This window comes from Gossypium raimondii, chromosome 5 (genome assembly GCF_025698545.1).
Source record: "Gossypium raimondii isolate GPD5lz chromosome 5, ASM2569854v1, whole genome shotgun sequence".
Lineage (NCBI taxonomy): Eukaryota > Viridiplantae > Streptophyta > Magnoliopsida > Malvales > Malvaceae > Gossypium > Gossypium raimondii.
Window position 1 is genome coordinate 37,007,751 of NC_068569.1, and position 20,603 is coordinate 37,028,353.

Genomic DNA, 20,603 nt, shown 5'->3' on the forward strand with positions numbered 1-20,603 from the left:
TATTGTATCATTTCATACATATCAGAAGCAGGTGGTAGTGGCTTAAGCATGAAAAATGACGCTTACTTCATATCTTAGACAAACTGCACTAAAACTGATGACTTCAGACAATCATTACTTATACAAATATTTTTCATCCATTACTCACTCACACACCTTTCATCATTTATAGAAGAAGAATACTTACACTACACGAAATATAAAATAAAGAAACTACAACACATGAAAGTAAGAAAGAACTCACCAAAAAATCTAACACAAATCTATAAAGCAGGTCCCTTACCCTTATCACTTGGACCCTCGTTATCTTCTTGCGAAATAATTTGGTGCAAACCTATAAGTTAGCTAGATACTGCGAACCTTACTTCTAAGAGATTTTCTGAACTTAAGTTTTCAAAGAGTTGTAGAGAAAAAAAATGAGATAGAAGAAGAAAATGTAAAGTTCATAGAAACCACTACTAACCTTATATAGTTAAGCTCACAGACAATGATTAGTGGAAAATCAGATAATTCCACTAACTCTCTTGATTCCTATGATTAAGTGCTCTTAATTTAATTTAGGTCTTATCATCTACAGTAGTTCAGTTCCATTCTAACTAAATCTCAATTTAACTAACCAAATTACCACTATACTTAGTCAAAACAAGCACGTTACTTACTCACATCTATCTTTATTTGACCAAAAACATATCAAATAGTAACCCAATACAGGGACTTCGTCAGGCGGGTTGTTACATGTATATATAACCTTGGTCAGGCTTTCATTATGACGATAATGGTTTAGCCCGGACGAGTAACCTGACACCTCTATATGTGATTAGCTTGGAAAAGCCTCTAATGTGAAATGTACATGTATTTTGAGTTCTTTTATGATGTTCATCGGGTAATATAAAAAATGTGTAATGTGAAATTGACAAGTTAAGAAATAAGGGGAAATGAGATAATTGCCTACTATAATGGAGTCTACACCAGTGAAAGGTATGGAAATGAATTTTGTTTGAAGTGTTATTGAATCATGTTGCATACTCGATATATTCTATGGGATGAAGTATACGCATTTGCCTTATTGACGAATTGTGTTGGCTGATAGGTAAATTGTGTTTATGAGTTAAATTATCCTATAATTATTGTGTGAGGTAAGTTAACTATCGAATTTGTATTAGCTTGCTAAGTATTCTTAATACTTATGACTAGATTACTTTAATATTGTAGATTTTCAATGTTCAGAGCTCGTTAGTCGGATCAGCAAGAATTTCACACTATCCACCCAAAGTTGTGGTAGATTCCTAATTTATTTAAGTCAATCTAAGTGGCCTATATATAGTCATTTGGTTATTTGTAAACAAACTTGTTCAACTTTGAAGGTGATTACTTTGAATTTTCATGATGTATGATAATAAAAATGAAATTCAGTTTCGTTATGTTTCGTGTTTTAAGTTCCGTGAGACCTATCATAGTATGGAGTATCCGCGGAACAGTCCATCATTTTTGGCTATCCGTAGGAGATATCCTAAATTAGATGTCCATCTTACTTTTTGCAATAGTTGTGTCTGCGAAATAATCTGCAGTTTATCCATCTAAATTTAAATGCATAGTTGATCGATCCACCACCTATTAGTACAAGGCATGGTCCATCATGTATGCTAAAGTATGCAAATGTTATGTGAGCTTCATGTGGTAACCTCTTGTAGATTAGGTCAAATGATCGAACCGGACAAGGGATGTTATATTTAATGCTATCAGAGCTAAATTTTAGTCGATTCTAGGACTGAAACATAGCGCGTATGACTCTAGAAATACATGCCACTTGTATCCAATGATAGTGTGATGGCTTCTGATCCGATCTGATTTTGGTTTTTAATATAGATAAAAGATGTCTTCTGAGTTTAATCATGCTGCACCTGATGAGGTAGATAGTAATGTACCAACTCCTGAGCAATGAGCTACTCTAGGTGTGCCCTCGACTCAAGGGCATGGAAGTGAGGCAAGTGGTTCCTTCTTCTAAATGTTGAATGAGTGGTATGCAAAGTTCTTGCGAACTCATCCAATGGTTGCGCAACCTCCACCCCTTAATGTGCCTCCCCCAACAACCACGTATCCTCCAAGTTTAAACTCGATAAATGTTCATAGACCTTCGATCGATAAAATTCAAAAATGTGAAGCTAAGAAATTTCAGGGGAAATGAGATGATGACCCAGCTAAAGATGAATATTGGCTAGAAAATACATAATGGGTTCTTGATGAGTTAATGTGTCCACCAAATGATTGTTTGAGTTGTACTATCTCGTTATTGAAATATAAGGCATATCAGTGGTGGACTACGCTAACCGTAGTGGTTCGAAAGGAGAGAGTAGACTGGGAATTCTTCCAGATTAAATTTAGGAAAAAAATATATCAGTTCGTGATATCTAGAAAAGAAGAATAGTTCCCACTGAAGCTAAAATTTGTTCGACTCAGTAAAAATGCTAGAAAAATAGTTCCCACTGAAGCTGAAATGTGCACTTGCTTTGATGGGGTTTGAAAGAAGAAATTCAAATGTTGGTTAGAGCTCTTGAAGTTACTTTAGTGGTTAGAGCATAGAAAATAGAGGATATATGTAGCACCAAAAGCGAGTTGAAATGAAACAATGGGATTCAAGCAAGACAAGTACGTATAGATCCTTCCCCCTCCACCAAAAAGGTTCATAGATGTTTCAAATAGGTTCACGCCTCCTTCGAGATATTCAAGGAGAGATCATTCTCGACATGAAAGTCCAAGACCCTAGGCCACATTAGTCGAGAGTGTTGTAACACCCATCACTCGACTCGATCATCTGGTTTGAGTTACGAGATGTTGCAATCATTGTGGGAGGAAATACAAACATTTAACATTAAAATTAAACATAAATCATACAATCATAGTAAATTCAATTCATAATCACCAAATACAACCTTTCTTGTGTCTAATTTGCAACAAGGAATAATTTGTAACATTTTCAAAATTTCAGATAAATTATATCATAAATAAATCCTTTAAATAATCAATCATGTCATAAACACTCAAATATTATGTTATACAATTAAATTCAAGTCTTCATCGAGCTTATGGAAGCTTTTTTGTTGACCCAAGCGTGAAATATGACTAAATTGTAAAGTTTTAAAAATCTAGAGTCGATGTCACATACTGTCCATCTGACGTTGCTATGAGGAAATGTGTTTTTCGGGACAAGGACTCTATTTTTGGTGAAAATCAAGACATTTGGTACCTATTTCAAGCCAACTATACCATTAACCAATTTGGTGCATAATTGAACATCCAAACCTGCACAAAATTGACCAAATTTCATCCCAAAACAATGCAATTAACCATTTCCACATCATTCAAACCAATACGTCACAGGTTGGCATCAAATCAAACCAAAACAACTTACTTCTATTCAACTTACTTTACATGCTTTTAAACCATCCCAACTAACACTTAACCATGCCATTTCAAATTCATCTTAGTAATATAATGGTCATATATCTAGTTTTTCACCTTACCATAACATATACATACTTATACACAACATTAATTTTCATATTCAAAATGGTCATTTATAATCACATACATATAAGGCTTATTATATGGCACAAACATACATTTATGCATATTAGACATTAACATCCTAAATAAACTTTAACCGAAGTTTAAACCAAAACCATCCATTAACAAAATGTCACATATATAACCACTTAGGTTCATGCCACAATACCGAGCTTAATTGAGCAAAATTCTATCGAGTTGATAAAGGGATAGTGTAACTCTGAGGTGATCCAATAGACACACTCCATAAGTCAACTATCTACAAGAGAAGGAAAATGTCGGTAAGCATTTCGAATGCTTAGTAAGTCCATATAAAATTTTGCTTAACTTACCTTGACCAATCAACAATTAAGACATAATGAGACTAACATGGAAGTCCTTTGGCATCCTGTTACTTTCACATGTACATCAATAAGTACATTTAGAGGTTAGTTCATTTACATTAACTGAATTTATAACATAATCAAATACATGTTTAACAACTCATTTCATAACATTTAATAGTAATTTCATAACTCATTTTCAAACACATACATGTATATTTATTTTATTCATGTGCCACTATTTCATCCATTTCTTTTTTCGTTTCACTTTCTATTTTTGCTCGGGGAACTAAAGTATATTGAACTCGAATATATGAGACTAATTTGCTCACACAGGTTGTATAACTCAGGTCTGCTCACACAAGCTGTAGGTCGAGATTCTTCATATAATTGTTATTCAATGCTGCTCACTCAAGTTATAGAGAATCCACAACATATGTTGGATCTCAGCCATCGATAACTAAATCCCTGACTAGTACCCGGTTTGTATCATTTGGGTTTGCTCTCACAATTGTACATCTAGTTTACTTATTCATAATTTGATTATGCTCACTCAAGCTGTCGGGAATTCGCAATACATGTTGGATCACAGTCATCGATAAAGAATAATTTAATGTTGCTCACTCAAGCTATCGAGAATCCACAACATATGTTGGATCCCAGCCATCGATAAAGAATAATTTCTATTCAAACAATCGATTTCTTTTTTAACCCTATTGGCTTGCCATTTCATATTTTAATCGTTTACTAAATTTCTTACATGACTTATTTTGTATTCATACCATTTAAATCTCTATAACTGTATACACTTTTCATATTTCAATACCAATCCTTATACCTTTTAGAAATTATAACATCTTCATGTACATATCATCCATTCAGATAACAATTTCACATTCATTCGATACTATGTATCTATTCAATTTCATATCTTTCGATTTATTCCTTTTGACGCCAAAAGCATTATATATATAAAAATTCAACTACTGAAGAAAAAATATAACACAACATATCACCAATTAATAAATTAAGTCTCATATGAACTTACGGTAAAAACAATGACAAACTAGATGTCAAAGACTAATCTACAATTTTCCTTTTCCTCGATTATCTTCCTATTGGTTCAAATCTCGATCTATAATAATTCATTGTAATTGATCAATTCTAAGCATATTTTAATAACCTATTTGATGCATATGAAAATTAAATTTCACTTTACAAAAGTTCCTAAAGTTTTTCATTTTATTCAATTTAGTCCCTAAAACCAAAATTGTTATAACTTTCAAATTTAAGATTCATTATACAATCAAAATTCAATTTCATCCTTCAAAACCCTCTATTATCAATAATTATAGAAATTTAATGTTAATTTTAAAATATTTTCACTTTAGTCCCTATCTTCAAAAACTAATAATTAAACTTTACAAACTAGTCCTTTTTAATTTTAAGCTAAAAATGAACAATTTATCACCAAAAGCTTCAAGATTCAATAATGGTAACATTTGAAAACTTTAATATTTTTACAAATTGGTACACATGCTAGCTAAAAGGATCGAATACTTAAGACCTTAAGAACCCTATTCTCTTTTTTATGTTCAGTTGGAGAAGAGGTGACATGAAGAATGGTTTACTTTTACATAATTTTTAAATTATATATTTAGTTTAATAATTAATTAATTAATTAATCTTAACTTAATTAACTAATAGTTAACTAATATTAACCTTGATTAATTAAATTGGTGGATAATAGTTGTCCACCATAACCGTTCATTACACTAAAAAGGGCCAATTTCCTCAATTGGTCCTTCAATTAATTAAAAATTCATAGCGATTAACTTTTACCACTTTTATGATTTAGTCCTTGAATCATAATTAATCACTAGTTCGGCAAAATTACCTATCCAAAATTAAATTCACCTATTCAATTACTCTATAAATATTTAAAAAATATATATTTACGAGCTCAGTTTACAGAAACGAGGTCCCGATATCTTATTTTCCAACACCACTGACTTTAGGGTCATTACACGTTACCTTAGTTAACTCTTCAATTAACAAAATTAAAGAGCCAAATTTTAGTTAAATTTCATACTAACCTCGTAACTATTGCATAATAATATTTATGGACTCGAACATAAAAAATGGGTTCCAAAACCATCTATTCTGACACCACTAAAAAATCGGGTTATTACAAGTGTGGGTCGTGTTCGCAACTCGAATAAGCCAGTATGTGATCATAAAGGTAAAAACCATTTTGGTGAATCTCAATTGAAGATTGGAGCCTGTTTTAATATGGATCGGCAGACCACTTTCTGAAAGATTATCTACATAAAATTGAAATTAGCTCTGAGTAGATCTTTAAAGCATCAACCACCTCTCAATGAGGTAGAAAATAGGCACATGGAAGTAACACGGGAATTAGTCGCAGTGCCACATGCGAGATGACTACGAAGTCTAAATGACGAGCACTGAACAGAGAAGAAGTTGTTTCCCCTTATGTGATTACTAGTTCATTCTAACTTTTTTATGTTATTGTTTATGCTTTAATTGATCCTAGATCAACACATTCATATATATATGCACAACATTAGTAACTGAGAAAAATATTCCAGTAAAATTGACTGAGTGTGATGTTAGAGTATCGAACCCTCTAAGATAGTGTGTCATAGTTAACAAGATATGTAGGAGTTGTCCTCTGAAAACACGGAGTTATGAATTTCCTGTGGATTTGACGTTATTACCATTTGATGAGTTAGATGTCATTCCTGGTATGGATTGGTTGACCATACAGGACACCATTGATTATTGTAGACAGAAGCGGATTGTGTTAAAATGTCTAAATGGTGAATTGGTTGATGTTGAAACTAAATGGGTGGATTGTGTTACCAATATTATAACAGCTTTGACGGGCCAAAATCTTGTCAGAAAAGGATATGAAGCATATAGTTTATGTGTTGCACAAGAGTGATAGGATCAACAATTGAGCAAGTCCCAATGATCGCCTCTAGGCGTACTAACATCCAGAGTGTGAATACTACTATAGAATGAAGAATTACAAGGCAGTATCTACAAGTATATGGGTCGAGTTCTAATATAGATTCTACAACGAAGTAGGTGAGTACGCTGAGGATCGTACCCAAGGGAAGCGAGTACTAAATCAATCTTAACCTAAACAATTAAATATCTAATTAATACTTTAAGTTAGTTATAGTATGAAAGTAAAATAAGAGATAATTTTAGGGTTTCTTAAACTATGGAAATAAAATAACATAAAAGAGTTAAATTGCAAAAGATGGAGAGAAATAAAGTGAATCAAACCTGAAGATGGGTGATTAGCTTGCTTCAGCAATCTAAATCAACTATTGTCTCAGGTTTTTCGTCAATCAACTAGTCATTACACTAGTAAGATCTTCCGATTTTCCACCAACATAATGAGTCAGCAAGAACTACTTATCTTCCGACCTCATAGTCCAGACTGGTTTGGGATCAAGGTTTTCACAAATGGGCAATACAAATTTTAGGTTAATTCCCACCTTGATAACTTCCTGGGGTTGTCAGGCCTACGGTTTATTTCACGTTCTTCTTTTCCCAAATAATTTATCCATTGAGTAACCCTATAAAATAGTTAAGAGATCATGCTTCCACTCTGTAATTCCCCATAGAAGTATTAGTTCCTCATGAATTTCATAAACAACATGGAATAAATGGAAGCATTAACCATTGGGAATTAGTTCCTCAGAAAAGCTTGATTGATATTGATAATAAGCACGAATTCACAGAAGTTGATCTCATTTACATTCAGATCTCTTGAAGAAAGCAAATAACTAAAACTAGGAAAAGATAAGAAGGAACGAAAACAAGACTAAATTTAATAGAAGAAAACTAGGTTAAAACTAAAATGTGTTTTACATGTGCTAAAGGGGCTTATTTATAGCCTTCAGGTGGTTGTCGTCCTTAACCCTAGGTTAGGTGACGTTCCCAACCTTAAATTTTGATTGTGCAAACCAAAATTCCCCTGCTTCGTATTTTATTCTCGTCATAGAGTCGATGTCACGACACACCTGGACCTGTGTCGAGACGTAGCAACTAACATGTTCTTTTGTAGCCATCTTCAGGGTTATGTAGTGACACCCTCGGCCTGTGTCACGACATTGAAGGCAGTTTCTCACTTTCTCTATTCTACTATCTATGTTGCACCATTGGATCCCCATGTTGCGACATAGCGTCCAGTATTGACCCAAAATTCCCTCTAATGGTCTCTTGCACACTCACAAAGTACGTTAGCTCTCCCTTAGGCCTCACTCGGCCCTTAAGGTTAATAAAAGACTTGATGTACACATTTTATTGAATATAAACAAAACTAAAGATACTAAATTAAAAACATAATGAAAATGCTTGTATTCAAGCACATTAATGTGAAAACTAGTTTAATCTACTGCAGTGAATTACGACAGACCAAACTCCTTCACACTTAAGTCATTACTTGTCCTCAAGAAACATAAACAAAATGAAAAATGACGACACTTGAGAAAGTATGGTTCAAGTATTGATTTCGAAACATATGACTTAGGCATTGCACGTTTACTAACAATTTCAACATGATGAGTAGTTGACTTACCACTTTTGATCACAAACTTCTCAGTTCAGTATGTTACAAAATATCCAAGTATTAAGGATTTCACCAATAGAAATCCATCAACAAATCATACAAGTACTTTGATTACCCAAGCATAATACAAATGGTAGTCTATGTGAATGTTCAATATGATGTCCATTCATGTATAAGGATATTTAAGTCACATAGGGCTTTTCAGCTTGTAACATTCTGAGGCTTAGGACAGGTATGGAATTCAAAAATAGTAAGCATCAAAAGGTTACAAACATGAAAATAGTTTGGCACACCATATTGATCCCTATTCTTCTCTCTTTAGTGACCCTTACCTACTCACCGCCTTATTTCTCCTTCTCTCACCTTCATTGTCTCTCATATATAGGAAATCATAGCATGACAGAGTACCTATGGCTAGCCTTACGATCTTTTGTGCACTAATGAACGGGTTTTTCTTTCTTTTGTGACTTTGTGACTTTTCTCTTTTTCAATACATCTCAGCCATGAATGATTTTTTGCTAGTTTAAGACTTTTTCTACTCGTACCAATTCTCTTCTTTTATTTGGATTTTTTTTCGCACATTAGGCTAAATTATATTTCCTATATCACACCAATCTTTCATATTTCACACTATTTTTACAAACTTCATCATTATGTATCTACTTAACCCTCAATACGTATGGCTAGACGTCTATAATCGTGAGGTAAAGGACCAAAGAAAAAGGGCATATACAAATTAACATTTTTAGGCTCGAGTTTTGTACTGCGGTTCATCAAGAAGTGTCAAAAGACTCAAAATTGGTACTAAAGGTGAAGTATAGATAGAACATCTTTTTTTCTCTAGATGTGTTCCAAACAATGCCTTAGGTCATCCCTAAATATCTCAACATGCATAAATTTAATCAACCAAACAAACACAAATTCAACCATTTATCATTCACACTAGCATGCTTGTTTCCTTGGTACAGATGATAGGTTAATACCTATTTACAATGTAACTTATAGAACTTTAGCAGTTTACTAATAAGAAATTTAAAATCTCCTATCATCATGCCAAATTTATTCATAAACACAAGCAACCTATGTACATACTGTAATGCTCGAGTTTGTGCAAGTGTACACAGTCGTTATCAGGTAATAAGTAAGTATCGAGTTATCGTCTCCACAAGGATTGTATTTGTGCTAAGTCACTTAACTTGTAAAATTATATTAACAATTTGAAAAAAGAAAAACACAATATAGTTGAGAAGTGGTGTCTAAATTAAATTAAATGCAGTGATCCCTAATGCAAGTTTTCCTAAGTATGCAGACTATATGAATGAAGTAGATTTTAGCAAAATTAAACACAACTTGCAACAATTATAACATAAATAAACTAGGACAATTACTTTAATTAAACTTAATTTATTATCATCATACTTAATAATATTCAGAAAAGCATTCCATGGCAACTCGATCTTTCATGAGTTTGAAAACCAAATTAGGTCCTTTCGGAATCCTTTACTTAGTAAATATGCATTTCATTGATCCTTATTTACAAAAGGTTTCTTAGCAATCATGTGAGGTAATAGGGACGTGTTAGGTTTGAAACACTTTAATCACACAAATCTAAAAACTATGCAAATAACAGAGCCTGGTTAGGGTTGTTATGCAACCTACAATTTAATCGGGTTAGGATCTAAATTGAGCATGCACATTTCAATTATGCGTCCATTAGCCATCATCTGGTTAGGATCGCTCAGCTAATTCAGGTGCATTTCAATCATGTATGAACAAAATACATACTTGATTTTAATTAAAAACATGATCGATTGAGGCACAAACATTATAAGCATGAATCAAATAAATATTATTTAATTAAAATAATCATCCTAGCTTAAATAAAATTAAGCTATCATTGTTGTAAACAAGAACAAAGAACTCATAGCAAACATCTTAAAATTAAATTAAAGAAGAGAAATTATTAAACCCAATTCAGAGTGGCTGTCACCCAAGACTTTGACTGACGAGGCTCCTTCGCTCCTTTGCTTTGCTCCTTTGCTGATGACTCTCTAAGATGGTCAACCAAGGGCTCTTTAAGAGGCTAATTTGCTGAAATCCTTTATGCAAGGATGATGATAGTCGTGAGAGCTAAGAGAGTTGAGAGAATTGAGAGAGGAAAGAATGATGAGAAGTGAGGGATGATAAGATGAGGGATGATTGAAGAATGAATGAGAGGGTATTATTTATAGGTGAGGAGAGGGGGATAGTTTACTAAAAATAGGGGTGTTCATCCTTTGAAGAATCTCCCATGGTTGGCCAGCCATAAATCAAGCAAATCAAGCTGATTTTTTCTTGATTTTTGGTCAGTTTGGATGCCACATAAATTCAGGACTGAGACTCGTTCAAGTGCAAATCTTCGGGTAAATCTCTAATTTCTACAACTCTTCGAGGACCTTGTATAATTAAACCAAAAGTTTCTTTATAATCAGCCATGTGCAGCCGAAAATTGGGTTGACTTGGTCCTAACTTGGACGGTTTTGCAATTAGAAGAAAATCCTTAGACCTGTCAAAAATAGCAGATAGTTTAGAGGACCAATAAATTAATTTAACAACTTCAATTAATCAATTTATTTAATTAATTAAACACAATTTTTTTAATGAAATATTTAAAATGAATTATTAAAATATAACATTATATTTTATTATTTAATTAATCATTCATGGCCCACTTCATAGCTTAAAATATAATATACTTAAATTAATATAAAATAAGTCATTTTATGTATGAAAACTATATAATAAAACATAAAAGCACATTTTAATAATTTTTATGTCCTAATTTCATATTTTCACATATTTCATTAATTTATTAAACAATTACTTGGTTTTAACAACAATTTTAAGTAAAAATGTGATGAATTATATAGGAAAAATCTTATATATTTTCCGTTTACATACTCCTAACCAATCACTTGTATTTATACAAGCTTAAGCACACAAAAGACAAGAAAAATCAAAAGAAAATGTAAAAATTTGAAGCAAATTTTTCTATGTTTGTAACACCCCTAACCCGTATCCGTCGCCTGAATAAGGTTACGGAGCATTACCGTATAAACATAACATAAAAACATACATCTCATACATCAATATAAGCATAATATAAATCATTCAATCACATGTCTATCATCCCTTATTCGAGCCTTCGAGGCCCTAAAAACACTTTAGAAACAATTCAGGACTAAATCGGAAACAATCAGAAATTTCATGAAAAAGTTAGAAAAATTTGAACCACAGGGGTCACACGGCCGTGTGGCCAGGTTGTATGCCTCACATGGTTGAGACACACGCCTGTGTCTCAGGCCATGTAACACTCAAAATAGGGACACACAATCGTGTCCAAGCCCGTGTCCGTGCCTGTGTAACTTTCGAAGTTGGGTTACATGGCTAAGCCACACGCCTATGTGCCAAGCCATGTAACTCTCAAAATGGCCTCACACGCCCATGTGTCAGGCCGCGTAACTACCTGACTTGTAAACCTTGAAACGTATAGGGGATACATGGTTGTGTGGCATGGCCGTGTGTGACACACGGCTAAGTCACACGCCCATGTCTCAGGGCGTATGAACATGAAATTGGCCAAAACCAAACCATTTCCATCACCAACCCAAACATGTACCTACAAGCATTTTGTGCACCACTTCAAGGCTTCAAAACCTTACCAAAACATGCATGAAATGACCAATCCAAAAGAACAAATCCATACAACCAATATACCCTACAAGGTACCACAAATGAATTCATTCATATTTTACCTAAACATGTAAACATACCACATTTCAATCATGCACATCATGTCCAATATCTTTCCAAAACATAACCTTTCTTGACTATTTTGCAACTATTCCATCATATAGCATATTAGCCATTAAAACATGCATCAAAACTTAGCCATATTAACACATTCCAACAGGGCATCATACCAAAAGTACATCAATCCAAAATAACATATACATGCCAAATTCATCAAATAACATTCAAACAAAATTCCACCTATACATGACATTATAACCTTGACCAACACATCAAAACTACTGATATAATCACTAGATAGTGTGATAGATCTCCGACAAGCTTCCAAACTGATCGAGCTTTCGATTATCTAAAAAACATAGGAAAGAAAACTGCGTAAGCCTATAATGCTTAGTAAGTTCGTATGAACTTTAAACATAACATTCCATTTCAATAATGAACTTTATAGGGTATACATAATCCTATACCAATGCCACAAGATTTATCAAACTATATAACCATCAACTCACAAATGAGTAAGTCCATCAACATCACATATATTTTTCATTCCTAACATAATAGGATTTATAAGACATATTGCACATTCATTAACCTTTTCATAAGACTATGAACATCTCCTTTTACTTACCATTCCATTTACTTAGCATAAGCTTAAATAACATTATCAATTCACCAATTAATGTGTTTATTCATGACATAGATAAATTCATCTATAGCATAAGTAAATTTCTCACATATAAGTAAGTCATTAACTCATCGATCCTTTTATATCATCATATTACATCTCAATTATGAACTTACCATTTCATTACCTTTTCTTACCCGTATCATTTGCATAATACTAGACATAAGCATAAACATCAACCAATTACACAAGCTTGACACAAACCTAAATATCATCATCAATAGACAGGTTAGTGCATTTGTACATATCTCTTTTTGGATCAACCACATGGTAAGCCATTTCATAAGAAAATATATCTTTTGACTCATACAACCTTTTCATAAACATAAGTATATTTACATTTGGTCACTTACCATTTCAATGTATATCGTTAAGAATAAGCATGATATAATCCAACCCTAGGCTTGGCACAAGCCTAAGCACCATCAACAACACATGTTAGTGCATCAACTCATAGTTCACTTGAATCAACAGTAAGTCATCATACATGAACAACTTCATTTGAAATTATCATTTTCATGAACATAGGTATACTTTTATTAAGCAGGTCCTTTACAATCATTTTCATAGCTTTCCTTTACAATCCTTTTCATAGTTTCATAACATAGTTTATTTGAACACTTATTGTTCCTTACCATTTCATTCCAATTAAACCACTTAGAATAACGTCGGATACGCAAGAAAGCTCACACAAAGTGTGCTAAACATATACCCTTTCCTTTTTTTTTCCTTTACATCATTGCTCATACGAGCCGTGAAATGGGCATGCTCCCACAAACTGACAGTCAGAATGTAAGCTACGCAATGCTGCTCACACAAGCTGTTGAGTATCCACAAAAAATGAAGGACCTCAGCCATCAGTAGTACATTTAAGACCAGTACCCAAAACATGGTAACCCTAATGACATGTCATTTGTATCCTACGAATTCCTAAGGTTCAACCAGAACTCGACATCCGTCAATTCATCATTGCCTCGTTACATTTGTATATTAATGGATTTAAATTAAAACAACACAATAAGCATTCAATTTAAATAACATTATACCGAGTATAGTTCATACGAACATGCTTGACTAAATTGCGACAATGACTAAGTACAGAGGCTATTTGGTAATTTTCTCTTCTCCTTGATTTTCCACTCGTTCTTGATCATGAAAACATATAACCATGGTCAAACCTTGAGTATGTTTCCATGGGGTTTGGTGATGCACAAAACAAATGAAGAAGAAAACATCATGTTTTCTTTTTTTTAACCTTATTACTTTATTTTAATAATAAAAAATAATATATAAACATATAAAATTAAAAGAATTTAAAGCTTACATCGTCCACCATCTTAAGAGTGAGTAATTTATCCATTAAGGCCATCCAATTATGTTTCTTTAATCAATTAACACCTTTAAACTAATAGCGATTGACTTTTTCAACTATTACGATTTAGACCCTTTTGTTTAATTAACTATCTAAACATTAAAATTTCTTAACGAAACTTTAATACAACCTTAATAACATTCGTAAATATTTATAAAAATATTTATGGCTCGGTTTATAGAAACTAGGTCCCGATACCTCATTTTCTAAAACTACTTTACTTTAGGGTTTTACCACCTAAACTTAATTATTCATTTGAATAACATAAACTGTCAATTCAAAATTTATTTTAATACCATATTTGACTCGTACATGTTAAATAGTAATATTTATGAACTTACTTGTCAAATTTGTGGCCCCGAAACCACTGTTTCTAATACCATTGAAGAACGGGCTGTTACAACACATCCGCCAGTTTGGAGATTCTTAGGGACTGACTGCTACATCGCGACTTGTTATTGTGATGTCACAAAAACGACTCTGTTTCGGCCCAAAACTCCATCTTAAGGATGTTCGATCTAAGTATAAACCTACAACAAGTAAAAGTTAAAATCGAAACTATGTGGTTAGTAAGTATACAGTAATTTACAAATATTATGTAGCCATTCACAAATTTTAAGCTATACTACCAGATTTATCCAGCAGTATTGTCAATTCACCCATGGATGATTTTTTTATTCTATCAATATTGGTCCACTGTCTGTCTTGCCATTCCACCCTTGCTCATTTTTCCCATTCCTTGAACCTATTTATTCTTTCTGTATTCATAAAAGGAAACATTCCCTTGATTTGGGAATGCTAGAAATAGATAAGTTTTTGCAATGCTCTCTTAATTTTTGCCTATTTTCCTCGTACAGCTGATAACCACACTTGAAGGTTTTAGTCTCACCATTATTTTTCATTGTCAACTCATTTTTCTCTAAATTAATGGTGGATCTAGAAGTGGCCAGGAAAGGTCTTCCTAGTAAGATTGGTATCTCACGATCTTCCTCAAAGTCAAGTACTACAAAATCGGTAGGAATAATAAAGCTTCGCACCTGGACTAACACATCTTCTAGTACCCCCTTCTAGTGTACTAAAGACCTATCAGCCAATTGTAATGTTATTTGAGTTGCTTTAAGATTCCCTAACCCGAGTTTTTCAAAAATTAACAAGGGCATTAAAATAATGCTAGCTCTTAAATCGCATAGGGTTCTATTAAAGTGAATACTCCCTATTTCTATGGGAATGGTAAAACTGTCTGGGTCTTTCACTTTTCATAGTACTAATCTAAAAATAATTACACTATAGGAAGCACTTAAATTAACCTGGTCTCCTACCTTGATTTTCTTATTCCTTGCCATCATCTCCTTTAAAAACTTGGCGTACTTGGGAACCTTATCAATTAACTCGATCAAGAGTAGGTAAACATTTAAGATTTTAAACAAATTTAAAAAACTTACAAATTTATCCTCGTCCTGCTTTATTCTTTCTTCTAATCTTGATGGAAGTGGGACGTTGGTGATTTCGACATCTTTAGGTGCCTCTTTTCCAGTCTTAGTCGTTAGTGCATTCTCCTCACCTAGTTCAGCACCATCTTTTACTTCTACAGAATTATCTTGGGGTTCATCAATATTATCCATAGTTACCTTTGAGATAGTTATTTTTGGGGTATTCAGTACCTTACCTGATAAGAGTGTTATAGCTTTCACATGCTCTTTACCTTCCCTCCATGATTTATCTTATGTGTTACTGGGAACGCTTAAGCCAATTTATCTTTTGATATCACCCATCATGCTCATCAATTGATTCATTTGATCCTCAAGCTTATTCAATGTTCTTATTGAGTTGGTGCATCCAGACTGCACCTGCTTGACATCTGTTCTCATTGACTGCATCTCTCCCTCAATTCTATTAAGGCGTTGACCACATGTCGTATGGTCACTTGGGTTGGTTCTGTCCTAAGGTTTCTACAAGTAAGGAGGCTGGTAATTAGTATTTTTAACTTGACTTGAATTGTTACCTCCTCATTGGTTTCCTCCCCATCTCAAGTTCGAATGACCTCTCCAGCTAGGATTGTATATGCTTGAATAAGGGTTTCAACCCCTATTCCCAATGTAATTTATATCCTTAACAGGATTATTGATATAATGGAAGAGTGGCTTGTCTCCTCCATGCATAGACGATGTAGAAGCAAATTCAATACAGTTGAGTCTAACCACTAGTTGCTAATATTTATCATCCTCTTGAATAGCTTTCATCGTAGTGGGTTTTTGGTAATATGTGAACCTTTCAGTTGGCCACTGACAAGATTTTAATGCCATATTTTCAATAATTTCATACAAATCCTCGTACATCCTATTCATAAGGGCCCTTACTGCTGCTCTATCTAATCCAAATATTGTGTTTGCATCCAACCCATTATACATATTTGCAATCTTCTCCAATCAGGAAATTCATTGTACGGGCATTTTTAAATCAACATTTTGAAGCATTCCCACACCTCATAGAAGTTTTTTCCTTCCATCTATCTAAAGATAGCAATCTCTCTTCTTAATTGGACTGATTTACTAATCAGGAAAAACTTCTGTAAGAATTTTCCAGCAAGTTCGCCCCAAGTCATGATTGATCCTGGAGCCTGCGAGTCTAACCAAGAAAAGGCGTTATCAATCAGGGAAACGGGGAACAACCGAAAATGAACAGTGTCATCAGTGACCCCGTTATACTTAAACCCATCACAAAGTTGAAGAAACCATTTCAAATATTGATTAGGATCCTTTTTCATACTTATAAGTTCGATTATTAGTTGTAATCGCCGGTGTCGTTATCCTTTCATGAACCATATCTAAACTTGGCATAGAATAGTCCCCTAAACTTCTCTCATTTCGAGCCATATACATGTTTACAAGTAACTATAGCTGTAACAGCCCAATTTTCAGTGGTATCGGAAACACATTTACCATTATGAGTTTTTGGTAATGCCTTTTGGTTTGACTAATGCTCCTACTGCTTTTATGGATTTAATAAATCGAATTTTTCAACCATATTTGGATATATTTGTAGTTGTGTTTATTGATGATATACTGATCTATTCTAAGAGAGAATCCGAGAATGCACAACATTTGAGAATTGTGTTACAGATTTTGAGGGAGAAACAATTATATGCAAAGTTTAATAAATGTGAATTCTAGCTACATGAGGTCAGATTTTTGGGTCATATTGTGTCAGCTGAAAGGATTCGAGTAGATCTGAGCAAAGTATCTTCAGTGGTGAATTGAAAAATTCTAAAGAATATAACAGAAGTGGGAAGTTTTCTAGGTTTAGTAGGATATTACCGTTGTTTTATCAAGAACTTTTCGATGATTGCATTGCTGATGACTCGACTACTACAGAAAAATGTTTAGTTTTTTTGTTCTGATGAGTGTCAACAGAGCTTTGATCAGTTGAAAAAGATGTTGACAGAGGCTCCAGTTTTGACTCAGCCAAACCGGGTGTACCGTATGTTGTTTATAGTGACGCATCTCTAAATGGTTTGGGTTGTGTATTGATGTAGTCAGGAAAATTTGTAGCTTATGCTTCTTGACAATTAAAACCACACGAGAAGAATTATCCTACACATGATCTTGAATTGGCTGCAATCATTTTTTCTTTAAAAATTTGGAGACATTAATTATACGGTGAGAAGTGTTATGTGTATACAGATCATAAGAGTTTAAAGCATTTGATGACTCAAAAAGAACTGAATTTAAGACAAAGACAGTGGTTAGAGTTACTAAAAGATTATGATCTGATTATTGACAACCACCTGAAGAAAGCTAATGTTGTTGCAGATGCACTTAGTCGAAAATCGTCATTATTTGCACTTCAAGCGATGAACGCTTATTTATCTCTTAATGAAGATGATTCTGTATTAGCAGAGTTAAAAGAAAAACCTGTATTCCTACAGCAGATTCAAGAGTTGCAAGATGAAGATCCGAAGTTAGTGTTGAAACGACAGATGGTACAAGACAATCTGAGTTCAGAGTTTAGCATTGATGATAGCGGTATGTTGTATTATCATAACAGAATTTGTGTTACAAATAATTCAGACTTGAAAAATGATATTCTTTCTGAAGCTCATAATAGCATGTCCTCCATTCATTCGGGTAGTACAAAAATTTATTGTGATTTGAAACGGATGTATTGGTGGCCAAGTATGAAACAGGAAATCTATGAATTTGTAACAAAAAGTCTGATTTGTCAACAAGTTAAAATGGAACATCAGGTACCAACGGGTTTGTTACAACCTGTTATGATTCCTTAGTGGAAATGAGAGCATGTCACGATGGATTTTGTATCTGGGTTACCTATGACTCCGAGAAAGAAAGATTCGATTTGGGTGATTGTGGATAGATTGACTAAGTCAGCATATTTTATTCCGATTAGAAAAGACTTTTCACTTGAGAAGTTAGCAGAATTATATATGTCTAAGATTGTAAGACTACATGGGGTTCCAAAATCTATTATTTCGGATCGAGATCCAAGGTTTACATTGAGGCTTTGGAGTAAACTACAAGAAACCCTAGGTACTAAACTAAATTTAAGCACAACATTTCATCCTCAGACTGACGGGCAATCAGAACGAGTGATTCAGATTCTAGAATACATGTTGAGATGTTGTATACTTGAGTTTGGAGATAGTTGGGAAAGGTATTTACCCCTGGCTGAATTTCCATATAATAACAGTTATCAGTCCAGCATAAAAAAATGGCACCATTTGAAGCTCTTTACGGAAGAAAATGTAAGACTCCATTGTATTGGTCCGAATTGAGTGAATCCAAGTTAGTGGGAGTTGATTTGATCTGAGAAACTGAAGAAAAAGTTTGAATTATCAGGGACAGTTTAAAAGTTGCTTCAGACCATCAGAAGTCATATGCAGATTTGAAAAGAAGAGATATAGAATTTTCGGTTGGCGATCGAGTGTTCTTAAAAGTGTCACCGTGGAAGAAAGTATTACAGTTTGGCAGAAAAGGGAAACTGAGTCCAAGATTTATTGGACCATATGAAATTGTTGAAAGAATTGGCCCTATGGCTTATCGGTTAGCTCTGCCTCCAGAACTTGAGAAGATTCATAACGTGTTTCATGTGTCTATGTTAAGACGGCACAGATCAGATCCTTCATACGTGACTCCTCATAGTTAAATTGAGATACGACCGGATATAATGTATTCAAAAGAACCGATGAAGATTTTAGCTCAAGAGGTTAAAGAGCTACGGACTAAATGGGTGCCATTAGTTAAAGTGTTATGGCATCATCATGGTTTGGAGGAGGCAACCTGGGAAACAGAAGAATCAATGAGATCACAGTATTCGAACTTATTCTCAGGTAACAAATTTCAAGGACGAAATTTCCTAAAGGGGGAGAGTTGTAACAACACAATTTTCGGCGGTATCAGAAACTGTGGTTAGAGACCACTAAATTCGACAAGTGAGCTTGAAATTTTTAATATTTAATTATTATTTATGAGTCAAGTATGACTTTAGGAAACTTTTAAATTAGTAAATTTGTGATTTAAAAGAATTTATTAGAAAAATTAGGTTGAAAACGAGGAATCGAGACCTCAATTTCATTAACTGAACCGTAAATATTTTTATAAAATTTGAAATTTTATGACTTAGGGGCAAAATGGTCATTTGGAAATTAAAGTAAAAATAAAAATAAGTGACCAAATTGAATTTGGACATTTCTTCATCAATCTTCAGCCAAAAACAGCCATAGGAGGTCCTCCAAAAGCTTGTTTTTCATATTTTTACTACATGTGAGCTCAATTCTTTCTCTTTTCTTGAATTTTTTTTATTTTTGAGACTTTTACAATTAGATCCAACTATTTAATTCATTAGTTTTTGATTTCATGGGTGATTTTGAAAGTTACCATTGATGAGTTCTGGAAGTTTATGATGAATTAACATGGATTTGAAGCTTTAAGTTTTATTATATGGTGAATTTATCAAGTGATTTCAATAGAAATTGATTATTAGGACCAAATTATGAAAAGATTGAATCTTAGGGTTTAGTATTAAATTGTGTTTATCAAAAGCTATGTAATAGCTTAGAATATTTAGATAAAGTGTTAATTGAGAAAATTAGCTTATTTGGTGGAAAAATTGATAATGGACTAAATTGTAAAAATTGTAAAAGTTAGGGTAAATGTGTAATTTTTAAAATTGAAGGGTATAAATTGTGAAGTGAATAAGAATTGAATTAGATGCTAATGAATGAATAATTTTATATTATAGATC

The 20,603-nt window shown here is 33.4% G+C and overlaps 1 non-coding gene across 1 annotated transcript; it reads left to right on the top strand.

Annotated features, from left to right (window-relative positions):
- The first annotated feature begins 16,777 nt into the window (after positions 1-16,777).
- On the top strand, positions 16,778-16,883 carry LOC128041438 (small nucleolar RNA R71). The gene has a single exon (XR_008196460.1). It is a non-coding gene; the product is annotated as a small nucleolar RNA R71 (small nucleolar RNA).
- Positions 16,884-20,603: the final 3,720 nt, after the last annotated feature.